This window comes from Cydia fagiglandana, chromosome 3 (assembly GCF_963556715.1).
Source record: "Cydia fagiglandana chromosome 3, ilCydFagi1.1, whole genome shotgun sequence".
NCBI lineage: Eukaryota > Metazoa > Arthropoda > Insecta > Lepidoptera > Tortricidae > Cydia > Cydia fagiglandana.
In genome coordinates, this window is record NC_085934.1 from 20,095,393 (window position 1) to 20,108,752 (window position 13,360).

Genomic DNA, 13,360 nt, shown 5'->3' on the forward strand with positions numbered 1-13,360 from the left:
ATGGCAGCACTCTCACCTCTCTATACACCGCTCTAAGCCCCGCGTCGTCCCGTGGAACCCTCGTCTCCCAGGGTGGCCATGTGTACAGGAACGCGAGGTATCGCAGGAACAAGAATCCCAGGTTAGTACACAGATGTAACCCCACAGGCAAGATGGCAGCACTCTCACCTCTCTATACACCGCTCTAAGCCCCGCGTCTTCCCGTGGAACCCTCGTCTCCCAGGGTGGCCATGTGTACAGGAACGCGAGGTATCGCAGGAACAAGAATCCCAGGTTAGTACACAGATGTAACCCCACAGGCAAGATGGCAGCACTCTCACCTCTCTATACACCGCTCTAAGCCCCGCGTCGTCCCGTGGAACCCTCGTCTCCCAGGGTGGCCATGTGTACAGGAACGCGAGGTATCGCAGGAACAAGAATCCCAGGTTAGTACACAGATGTAACCCCACAGGCAAGATGGCAGCACTCTCACCTCTCTACACACCGCTCTAAGCCCCGCGTCTTCCCGTGGAACCCTCGTCTCCCAGGGTGGCCATGTGTACAGGAACGCGAGGTATCGCAGGAACAAGAATCCCAGGTTAGTACACAGATGTAACCCCACAGGCAAGATGGCAGCACTCTCACCTCTCTATACACCGCTCTAAGCCCCGCGTCGTCCCGTGGAACCCTCGTCTCCCAGGGTGGCCATGTGTACAGGAACGCGAGGTATCGCAGGAACAAGAATCCCAGGTTAGTACACAGATGTAACCCCACAGGCAAGATGGCAGCACTCTCACCTCTCTATACACCGCTCTAAGCCCCGCGTCTTCCCGTGGAACCCTCGTCTCCCAGGGTGGCCATGTGTACAGGAACGCGAGGTATCGCAGGAACAAGAATCCCAGGTTAGTACACAGATGTAACCCCATACTCAAAATGGCGGCACTCACTTCTCTACACCGCGAACCATAGACTAGGAATCCTCTAGACGGACTTTCATGAAACCGATGCTGCCAAAAATACAGAGGTGCGGGGGACGAGGTGAGCCAGTCCCGTGCAGTGATTGGTCCGTCCAAAGACACGGGCGTCACACAAAGACACTTGACACGAAAATGGAGTAAAACTACCGTATATTTATGGCAGAGGAGGGGGTAGCGCTACTATGCTCAGTCTGGACGATGTCTTGTCTGTGCCGCGAACTAATCCCCGCCTCATCTTCTGGTACAGATGTAGTACATAATTGTTTTCCATCATACTTTCTCGGAAACGTTCGTATTTGTCATGCTACTTCAGTCAACCTCAGTATTTTTTGTACCGAGACTGACTGAAATAACAAGACACCTTCGTACGCTTCCGTGAAAATACAATGGAAAATAATTATGCACTACAACTGTACCCTCTTGTGCCAAGGCGGAACGCGAGGTATCACAAAAAAAACCCAAGGTACGTTTTAACCAATGAAAATAGCCGTAAAACTATTTGTGACACTCCACGGGAAAAGGTACCTTATGAGGGTTTCTAGTTTCGGAGATATGAAATGTTTTGTAAAGAGGTGAAAAAATGCTCAATTTTTTTTTATTGTGTGATCTGAAACCTTAATGCGTAACGTTTGTTTACCTGTTTTTGTTTTTGTTATAAGTTAGTTATAAGCCTAGTAATGTCGTCTCAGAGTTTAGTCGAAAAGGTACCTTATGGAAAAAAGATTGAAAATTCCCAAAAAAAACTAGTCAATACGGGAAAAGAAGTTTCGTAGAGAACTGTATTAGCATTCTGCAAAACTAATTTGATAATTTCAGTTCTGGTTGGGGCGCCTAGAAAATATTATAACCGTACATCGACCGACATTACAAATCCAAGTAGCCTGCTATTATACCAAAGTTACTCTCGTCAAGTCTTTCTTAACTAGTATAATCTTCATTTGGTTTGGTCGCATGCAATAAATCAGCCATTGGTTTGCTGAAAAATGCCAATACCCGACGCATTACCCTATGGAATATCTGAGGTCATTGAACCTCAATGCCGCTTGTCTTCAATGGCAACCAAAATATATTATTGATAAGAAATAGACGATTTATACCATCTTTACCCCAAAATATTATTAGTTTATCCTAACTGTTCCATCATCATCATGCCTCATCATGTAACTTAACCACAAGGTACCTTTTCATTACATACAAATTATTGGTCTATTTTAAGATTATTATGACGAAGAACTAATTAAATTTGTGGCAGTTTAATGTAAATTAATATTTTCTATTCATAAAAAATAAACTTCAATGTGATTGATGTTTTGTAGTGATGTATTATTAGATTTATTTCCATAAGGTACCTTTTCGTAAATGTATGGAGCAAATACTGTAATTGTTATGTAAGTTTAAAGTGGCATAAGGGGTTAAATATAGTATTTAGTTGGGGTTTTAGGATTTATTTCATTTGAATGATAGAATTTCTTTCATATGTGCTCAGAAAAATTGATTGTGTGTTACATTAAAAGTAAAAATATTCAATTTTCTGATTTTATATGAAAAAGTCAGAAAATACATTTTCACCTCTAAATCGGTATTGTTTTTTGCTTAAACTGTCTCTCAGTGTCGTTTTCTAATAGATACAATTTAAATCTTGAGAGCTCATTGCAATCAATCGTGAAAATGAAATAAAACTTTATTTTCAAGAGATTGGTTAGTATACACATAAATCAGTCGATATCAAAGGTTTCTATTTGCATTACAGAACAAGTCGCAACATTTTTTTAATCTCAGATATATAAGGTATTATTATTTGTAGTCAACTATGTAACTTACTTCAGGAACATAGTTTTTTAGGCGGCTAAACTTAAAACTTCTCTATCGTAAAGTTGCTCATTTCACAACATTATTTGCAAAAAATCATATCTCTGTAACTACGCAACTTAGAAGGTTGATCTTTTGTGTTATCGATAGCTTATTTATTGTAGATTACTGGGGTATGCATAACTCCATACCCGCCATAAGGTACCTTTGCCCGTGGGACGTCACATTTTTACTTTACGTGACTTCGGGCGAGTCAATGTCGCACTTAACCCGTTTGTTACTTATTGATTCCCCTGATCTGAGACCTGATAGGAAGAAACATATTTTATATAAAAATAGATAATAAACGGACCATGCTCGTTGCCCGTGATCTTGTGGCCTAAATTCAGCTTCGCAAATGAGGAGGTGCTTCCTGCAGGAAGCAAATGAATTGCAGTTCACGCACGATACCGTCGGTGAGTTGTATGTCACGCTGTGGCATAAACGAAAGCTTGAGATTGACACTATGGGTCAATGTCAATAAACAGATAAATACTGCCGTCGGATACTAAAAGGCAGTCTTCTTAAAAACTACCTTAAGACTGCCGTTTAAAAACCGACGGCAGCACTACAGAGCGCTTCCTGTACGCACACACGTTGATGTCGTTAATATCGAACGATGGACACTATTTTTAATCGTCGTTGGCTTGCCGGACAAAATGTATTAGTATTTTCTTGGCATCCTCATACATTATATAATTTATGATATTTTCCCTTCCTGATTTAATTTATTTCTGTGATTATAGTTGTATTAATTTAATTTCTTTAATTTTTGTTTCAGTTCTGATTCTGATTGGTCCCTTTAGTCAGTAATTGAAGGTGTGTAAAAATATAATGGCGTACGGAAGTTTCATTATTCTAGTTTATAGCAGTATAATGGTAAAAAATGCTTTCTAAATATTGAATTCTTTTATGTAGTTATGTACCTACGTAATTATTACTTAGGAACCTGTTTCACTAACTGCTGAATCAATTTCATAACTTTTTACGTTTTAAAACTGGTTTTGATACGACCATGACGATCGTCTTGGTGATTGGCGTCTCTCGCACGACTTTCACTTCATTTGGATGAACCAATCAGAGTGAGCGATGTTCAAGGTCATATCAAAACAATACAATCTTTTTTTGGGCAGTCGTGTAATAAGATTAAAACCCGTACAGATGTAGTGCATAATTATTTTCCTTCATATTTTCACGGAAACGTACGAACGTGTCTTGCTATTTCAATCAGTCTCGGTACAAAACGTGCTGACGTTTTCTGAAGTAGCATGACAAATACGAACGTTTCCGAGAATATACGTAGGAAAACAATTTATGCACTACATTTGTAACAAGTTGTTTAATTCTGATTATGGCTGTAGGTGGCACGTAGGTTTACTGCTAAAATTTATAATTTGTTATTGTTTCGGTTATTTGTTGCAGAGGTTAAGTTAATTTTACTGGTTAATTCACATGTTTTTTGTCATTCTCGCGACAATTTTTGAAAAGTCTAGGTCTCCTTTTTCAAGCACTAACAGTGCGAGTAGCATTTACGACGGTGTCTAAATACAGTGACTAAAAACACTTGAGTTAAACCGTAAAATTAGCTTAATGTTAAGGGACCCACAGATTGCCAATTCGCCGGACGACATCAGCCTGTCAGTTTATCGCAAAAGGTGTCAGTTCCGAACAACTGACAGGCTGATGTCGTCCGTCGAATTGGTAATCTGTGGGCCCCTTTAGTATATCTCACGACAGTTTCAATTCGATTATTTGAGATCTGAATACGTCATCTCAATAAACTTAGATAGTGAAACTTCTTAGCGCTGTCTTAGATAACACAAATACAAAGTATTGTAGTGCACAGTATGTCGAAACACAAATAAACCCAGTATCAGGTTTCTTACAGCAAAAAAGGCATTGATAAATTCTTCTGAACCATTTCTGTTCTTAAAATTGTGAATACGGACTATTAAAATACTATTTTTTTTTATATGTATGAATTATTTTATTGATCCATAATGCTTTAATGTTTTGTCTGTAGTTTATATTATTAAAGGTATTTAATATATCGATAGAATACTTTTAATTTTAGTATTATAAATATTTCAATCTTTCAATCGCGTTTTTGCTGTGAGAAAATATAGTTCCTCGAATTATTCTTAAGTTGACTACAATTTTATTCTATGAAACATTAATTTTCTATTATTAAATCATAATAATTATTTTTATTTATATTCTAATTTTAAAACTTTGTTGTAATTATTTCCTATTTTTTCTGTATTTATCTTGCTTTCAAGATTTGGTTGATGTGTGATGTGTGATGATGCATATGTGATTTGAACAAAATTGTATACGAATGTAGGTAGGTACTATTTTATTTCCAATTTCATATTAACTTATTTTTTTATATTCATTCTATTATAATATCACTAAATTACCAAACAGAACTACAACTATAACAAATACTCGCAAATAAATAGAAACAACTGTACAAACTAGGTAATTTGGAGCGCTGTTTGCGTTAAGTTAGGCGAGCCACGGCCGCCTGTGGTCTACTATACATGATGGTATGTCCAACATTCTGTGTGGTTTAGTATTACACAGCTTTTTTAACCTTTTCACAAGGAAAAGGGGGATAATTGAACGGCATAATAAGCTATGCTCCATTTTTATTTCACAGAAACTAAAATAAAAGTGCCTGACTAATTAAATACTCAATTATCCAGCTTTTGTGCCAATTTTGTTCTGAAATGACTGATTGGTTGTGTTTAATGGGGCAATACTAGCATTTTAGTGTCTGGGATGTAAAAACATGGTTTAAGAAAGCGTAATTATAGTTAATGTATTTTGTTTTGTGATACCTTATATAAAATATCGGAATTTTGGTGAAGTGATCTTGTATTCGAGATGCAGTGATTATCTTTGAAATTTGTATTTATTTGCATTTAATTTTTGATTATACTTTGTAATAACTTTAAAATTTTATTTTATTGAGTTACAAACTGTTTTATTTTGTATTATGTAATTTAAATTTCTCTTAGAATTAAAATGAGTTGCGTAGTCCAGAATTTAAGATTGAAAATTGTGATATTCAGCGATATTGTTTTGGCAACATTTTATTTGATATTGATAATTTAAATAAAAGAAAATCCTATTTAGAAAAAATTGGGACCAAAGGATGAAAATAAAATATATATATAAAATTAGAAAAAAATATGAACAAATACAAAAAATAATATAGAAAGCTACTTGTGATAACTTTATTTGATAATTTACATTGCTTATTGTAAGTACAATTATTGACGCGTATTTAATGATATATTAAATAAATTTCTATTCAATCATTTACTTATTTTAATTTACCTCTATTTACTAACTTGAATTATTTTGAAGTCCTATTTTGTCCTATGTTCCGCGTTCGTCCTTTCGTGATAACACGAAGGGCAAAATAATTTTCTACAGAAAACCAATATACCTCGTCAACGTCCAAGTTCATATTTCTTAATGCGGCCTTTATCACCACGACTAAGTAAACATCTCAATAAAAACTACGCATCAATAGCTAACAATGGACGATTACTACACAGCAATATCGTTAACATCAATACTATTTCATACAATGACTGGTTCAATAGCCCCATAATACCACCGCCGCACATAAAACAGCGATGTATGCTAAACGTAATAAAGTACCGCAATATTAGTTGTCCCACGTTGGGCGCCAATGCCAAGATACAAACAAGCTTTCACATGCCAAGGACTTTAAGTATCTGTAATAAGGTTTCGTCCAATATACCTCGTCAACGTCCAAGTTCATATTTCTTAATGCGGCCTTTATCACCACGACTAAGTAAACATCTCAATAAAAACTACGCATCAATAGCTAACAATGGACGATTACTACACAGCAATATCGTTAACATCAATACTATTTCATACAATGACTGGTTCAATAGCCCCATAATACCACCGCCGCACATAAAACAGCGATGTATGCTAAACGTAATAAAGTACCGCAATATTAGTTGTCCCACGTTGGGCGCCAATGCCAAGATACAAACAAGCTTTCACATGCCAAGGACTTTAAGTATCTGTAATAAGGTTTCGCCTGATCTGTGCGAAAATGTTTTTCATTAGAGCAGTTCGATGCGGCGGGGTTGGGGGGCGTCGCTGAGTCTGCCCGAGCCCGAGCCAGTCAGTTGCGCCGCAGCTTCTGCCGAGAGCGCACGCGTTGACGCGGGGACATTACACATGACATAAGACGGATTGTGAGTGTAGCGGTTACATAATTTGTTTTTGTATCTTTTGATTGGCTGCTTATAATAAGTTCATTCAAATTTCTATTCAATCTATGCTAGAATTAGTAAATGCGATGTATACCACTGGGTATTCTCATACGTATTACGTACTTATCTAGTACCCAGCGGATTGGGATTTTTAGGTTATACCTACCGACCGCTTAGAAACAAATAGGTAATAACTAAGCTAGTGGGCAAAACGCGTCGCGTTAATTGTATTAGTTACTTCTAGAAATTACGATTTTCTAATTATTTCCATGATTAAGGGTAGTATTTTCTGCGCCATATTGTCTTGCGTGTAATACCTATATACTATCTGCCGTATCCTTATTTTGTAAATACCTTCAACTGATATATTTTATTGAATATAACAATGTACTTACCTACAAAAAACAATAAATTTATTTAACATGTGCATTATTTTTACCTAATTAAGTACTTGTTACGTTATTTTGTTATTCCAAATAGTATTTGCTCGTACTTTTAGTTATTTGTAATATGGATTTAGATATCAACCAACTTGAAAAAGGAGGTTTTCGATTCGTCAAGGTGTTTTTTATATTTATGTTATGTTATAATTGTTAAAAAGGAAAGAAAATTTTAACAGAAATTCGCAACTGTAGCCGTGTTTTTTGTTTGTTTTTGACCATTACATGTTATGTTCTACAATATAATAGGTACGAGTATAAATTATTTTCTGGTGTGTTAGTCCATGTAAGCAACTGGGTATATCAATTTCTTCTGTGATCAATGAGACATCAAAGAACACAGAAATGATGTCTACCTATACACGGTGTAACATGAGCAAACCGAATAATTTTAACCACGCAGTTCTGAGATCAAAAGAAGTAAAAAATGTAATATGAGTTTAGGTCAATTTCGCTAAAAAAAAAATTTTTTGTTTTGTTTTTTCAATTTTTTGAACGTATTTGTATTTATTGGTAAACTTGTCAATTAAAATTGATTTTTACATTTTTTTTTTCGTAGAACCTACTTTTTGCAAAGTGTTACTTGTCACTTTTTGACATCTACCAAGAAGGATATTTAGACTACGTCCCATAGCAGCAACATCACCATCAAAAAGGCCTTTTACACTATGTAACAATAAAAACTTGTTTTTTTTTAAAATTAATAATATCTCTGAAACTAGGCGAATATCAAAAAAGTTTATAGGACATTTTTGTCTCTAAATATGATCAGGAATACGCTGTTAAAATTATTCGGTTTACTCATGTTACACCGTGTATATTAGTCTGGAAACTCTCTTTATCAATACACTGATTTAAACGAAACGTCGGAGGTAAATCTTAAAACTTAAATACGCGATTAAGTCCCGTTGTGCAGTTTGATAATCTCTTTATCAATGTCGAGAAAACGTCAGAATCTCCAACTTTTCTTTTCCAAGGCTAGTAACAAATTAGCTTTCAACACCATATCATTCTAAATGCCAAACAACAAAACCTAACGTTCACAACAGAAACTTACCTACAAAAAACAAACTTCCTAAAGGTATTACCTATCATTACTTTCCTCGATGAAATCCCAGAGCTATAAAAGGTAACCAATGAAAGCAGTCTCAACAGGATCCTTCGGTTTCTTTGCTCGTAAAGTTTTACTGCTAACGTGACCGAATGGTCTTAACCATCGCTTTGAGGGTCCTAACGATGTTCGAAATACTGTTTCTTATTTGTTGTTGAAAATTTTTGAATTCAGAGCCCCTATTCGGTATCTATAAAGTTTTCCCGTATATTATACCTCTCTCTTGCTAATTTGCTGTACCTACTTTCCATATTCACGAATTCGAGCGTCTGGCAGTTGTTCATCGGTGTATACTAGAGTAACATTAACTAAAATACCACATATCCATTCGCTTCTGTACTTCGAACGCTTGCGCTTTTTGCCTTTGAAGTTTCCCGGTTCCAGAAAGTGTCAATGGCTAATATACGGGCACAGTAGCGAGCATCCAGCGGCATGCTTGGTAGGACCAAAGACATGTAACTTCGTATAAGATGAATAAAGTCTAAGGAAAAAACGTGTCTCGGAAATCAAGAAAAAGTCATTCTCGGATAGATGCCGCACACACCTTTAGCCTATCCTCGGCTAGATGGCGTGACGACACCGTTTCATATTTAACAATTTTAACACATAGATATTATGAGTGAATGAACATGGATCAAAATGATATAAAAATAATAAAATCATTTATTCATATATATTATAATTTTATACGTTTTCATTTTGAATTTTAGTCGTGTGTCGATAGATGGCAGTAAATGTACTGTGACTACAAAATTTACAATGACAGGACCCCTCTATACTATCTATTCTTTTTGGTAGGACTAAGACATATTATGTGGTACATACTTCGAGCAACACGGAAGGGAGGCGGCATTCGCACTATTTCCCCTCTGCCGAGGTACAAGATTAGCGCGTCAATAAAATCTAGCGCGGGTAATAAAACTAGTTGCACTTGGATTTTTCACTAGACTGAGTCCAGACGCGCGCGTGAACACTGCTGCACAAAAATGCCTGTTTGCTCGGTTTTTTCTTATAAAAAGAGGTCGGGGACATCAAATTTACAAAAAGAAAGTGTTACATTTCACATGTAATATTTTTTTTTACATATCATACGTTTAATTACATTTAAATACAATTATTATATTTTAGTCTCAAGTAATTGTTGGATTTATCGATTTTGCTCGCTCAGTACAAATTGCGGATCGGTCGAGCGACAAATCCGACTTCTCATCTCTCAGAATACAATGACATACTTCAAAGAAAATGTGTTAGTGTGCGTGTTGTGACACTAGTCACTCGTCCGTACACAAAAAGAGATCGAGGTTTGCAAGATTTGTCTTTGACGTGTGTCATTTTCTATGTATTTGTGTCGTCATTACAGAGGGCCTACCGCAAACCACGTTCGACGTGTTGCCTCCCTGTCACACTTACGTATGAATTTACAAGTGCCATAGAGAGGCAACACGTCGAACGTGGTTCGCGGTAGGGCCTTTGATTGGATTTTGTATGTAAGTGTGTGAGAAGTGCGACTGTGTGCACCTTCCCCCCGCGAAAAATGGCAGAATGATTTGTACGGTGAGATATCGCTTGGGCCCCTCCCTTCCGACGTGTCGGAAGCCGGTGTTGCTCGAAGGGTACATATATGTATGAACATCACAAGCCTCTAGTGTCATAGTCAGTTGTTTTGTTGGGTATACACCCACTTGCCAGAATTTCATTTGCCATAATTTCATTTGCCATAATATTCAACAGCCATTATATTGTTTCCCATAATTACATATGCAATACTTATTGTTTACTATATTAGTCACGTGCCAGAAACTTTGTTTCCCATAAAATCAATTTCAATAATATCATTTGTCATCATCATTGTATGCCATAATTATCACTAGCCATAACATATTTTTTTTACAGAAACCAAATGCTACTAGAAAAATGGGTTAGGTTAGGTTTGAACTGCGACCCTTACAGAAAAGTAATGCTACTGGAAAAGTGGGTTAGGTTGGGTTTGAACTGCGACCCTTACAGAAAAGAAATGCTACTGGAAAAGTGGGTTAGGTTAGGTTTGAACTGCGACCCATACAGAAAATAAAAGCTACTAGAAAAGTAGGTTAGGTTAGGTTTGAACTGCGACCCTTACAGAAAAGAAATGCTATCAGAAAAGTGGGTTAGGTTAGGTTTGAATTGCGACCCTTACAGAAACCAAATGCTACTAGAAAAATGGGTTAGGTTAGGTTTGAACTGCGACCCTTACAGAAAAGAAATGCTACTGGAAAAGTGGGTTAGGTTAGGTTAGGTTTGAACTGCGACCCATACAGAAAATAAAAGCTACTAGAAAAGTAGGTTAGGTTAGGTTTGAACTGCGACCCTTACAGAAAAGAAATGCTATCAGAAAAGTGGGTTAGGTTAGGTTTGAATTGCGACCCTTACAGAAAAGAAATACTACTGGAAAAGTGGGTTAGGTGAGGTTAAATATTCTATTAAATAGTATTATTACAATTAATAATATGGACAACAACACGTATGGCACTCGTACGTTCTGGAATCTTATAATCGGGTAAACAAAGAGTATGTCACATGATTTTTATGGTAAACAAACAATTCGGGCAAATGAAATTCGGGCAAATAAAATTCGGTCATATGAGTATTATTTTATATAATTTTCGGTCAAACAATAGACAACCGTTTTGTTGTACCATTCCCTTACCGTCTCTGACTTATTGGTCAACGTGTGCCTTTGATGTCCTTCCATCTCATTTGCGGTCTAAACCCCGCTTTCGTCTGGTTCTCGCTTAAACAAGTCTCAAACAAGATTTATCTGTAGGCAGTGGACAAAAAGTAATCTCATAATGTAAATTGACTGCCACTTTGTAAGGTAGAAATGAGAAAAAATAGGGTGTTTTACGAATAAAATATTAAGAGGGAAACTAATGACGAAATCAAATGGATTCGCAAAATTACTATGTTAAAATGAGGGTACAGAAATGTTGGCGTAACAGAACTTTTAAATTTATGCTGATAAATTATTCGGCACTAAATTGGCCTTACTTTTTTTCAATATTGGCAGCGTAAATTACCCTATCGTTGACACTCCACCAATGGTTCGCCAACCTTATTTTAAGATAGCAGTGTCTAGTGACTTTTTTGCAAATTTATCTCAAATTAGGTGCCAATGATGATTACTTTTCCATGTCAATCAATGGTTGGTTTGTCATAAGTTTGTAGTTTCACAGTGCCTTTTTACTGTAATGCTGTGTCACTCGTCGTCTGAGTAATAAATAGAAATAAGGCTTTGTTTCGTCCGGCTCCATTGATGAGACTGAGAAGGGGGTAAAGTCACTAGAAAATGCGATTGCGACGTAATATAGTGCCATCGAGCGGGTTTTGATATAATTATAGGTACTTCAATTACTCTGAAAATATATTAGGTACATACTACCATCTAATATTTTACATGAGACATGTTTTCGTGTTTTTTTTTTCTAACGAGTCAACTTTACCTTTAAATGATTTAATGATTTTGGCGGTACCTAGTGTGCCCTTTCAAATACATAGTCTAGATACTTGTGAATTTTTAGTGGCGTTTACCCTAGATTGAAACATTATTCTCACAAAATTACTCAATATTAGATAAACTCAAAAAAGGTCCATTACTTTTTCCGCATCAAATACTTATTGAATAGAAGGGATTCGATATGAATTTGAATAATCTCTGGGCTTGGGGTAAATCCGGGTCAGTCCGAAATGTCACGCACCTCATTCCGGCTGTTTCCTGCCTTAAGTATAGAACTGAGAAAATAATGAAGTAGCCTGTATAGGTATCTAACGTTATAAAACACTGTAAACATGACATTAATTGTTGTTTTACAACTGCTATGTGGGATAGAACACCCTCGCAATCCTCTTAAATTTGCCTTAGCTAATTATTTTCCTCATTACACTGACTTACTTGTACTGCCCACGGCTATCGTCGAGCGTGGGCGAGCTAATATGACTGATACTCGTTTCTCGAACGAGATTCTTCAGAACTCGTAAATTATTTAATGTCTTACATTATGTTCGTCGGATTTTATTCTCCATGAAAATACAAGTTCAATCCTGGCCTAACTTGACTGATCGGATGATGTAAACGATTATTATTTATTATTCCCACTGTGTCACAGCTGGGCAAAGACCTCGCCCCTCTTTTTGCACTCATCTCTGTTTAGTGCTATATCTGGGCAGGTTCTCAAAAACGGAGTCCAAGTTATCCCGTCATCGCCGACGAGGTCTGCCGGATCCCCGGTTAGACTCGTGGGGCTCCCACTTTGTGGTTAACTTGGTCCACAATTCGTCCAAATGTATGAACTCGCACTAAACACTAATCAATCTGTAACTGGCCCCAGTAAGGCCAGTTATTTACACTTACCCCGCAGCCAGAATTGCCTGTATTTACCTTATTAAAAACTTTCGGCAATCCAGCAGTCTGATATTTTTGCACGGTTCGTCGTGAGATATAATTGCAGTCGACTGCAGTCTATTAACGAAGTCGATTAAGCGGTTGAAACTGCTCAGTTCACCTCAACTCAACCCGGAGGTTCGCAACTGTTGCTCGCCGCAGCTCGGTTAGTTTACTCTGGCGATTAATCGCTCTGATTGGCTGAGGCAAAGAGAATATTGTCTTTGGCTGTTTACTTAACACTGCTGTTTGATGCATAACTGACTTCTATCTGGAGCTGAACCTATACAAACTTTAGAAACATGATTTCTACTAGCTCC

General features: G+C 36.9%; 1 protein-coding gene across 2 annotated transcripts in view; it reads left to right on the forward strand.

Annotated features, from left to right (window-relative positions):
• Positions 1 to 6,582: 6,582 nt before the first annotated feature.
• LOC134680350 (oxysterol-binding protein-related protein 1) overlaps positions 6,583 to 13,360 on the forward strand; it is an 85,350-nt gene continuing 78,572 nt past the window's right edge. The window contains exon 1 of one of the 2 annotated variants that reach the window (XM_063539475.1): positions 6,583 to 7,259. The gene's annotated coding sequence lies outside the window, so the exon portion shown is untranslated. The remainder of the gene's footprint in view (positions 7,260 to 13,360) is intronic. The other variant, XM_063539474.1, reaches the window with a different exon arrangement.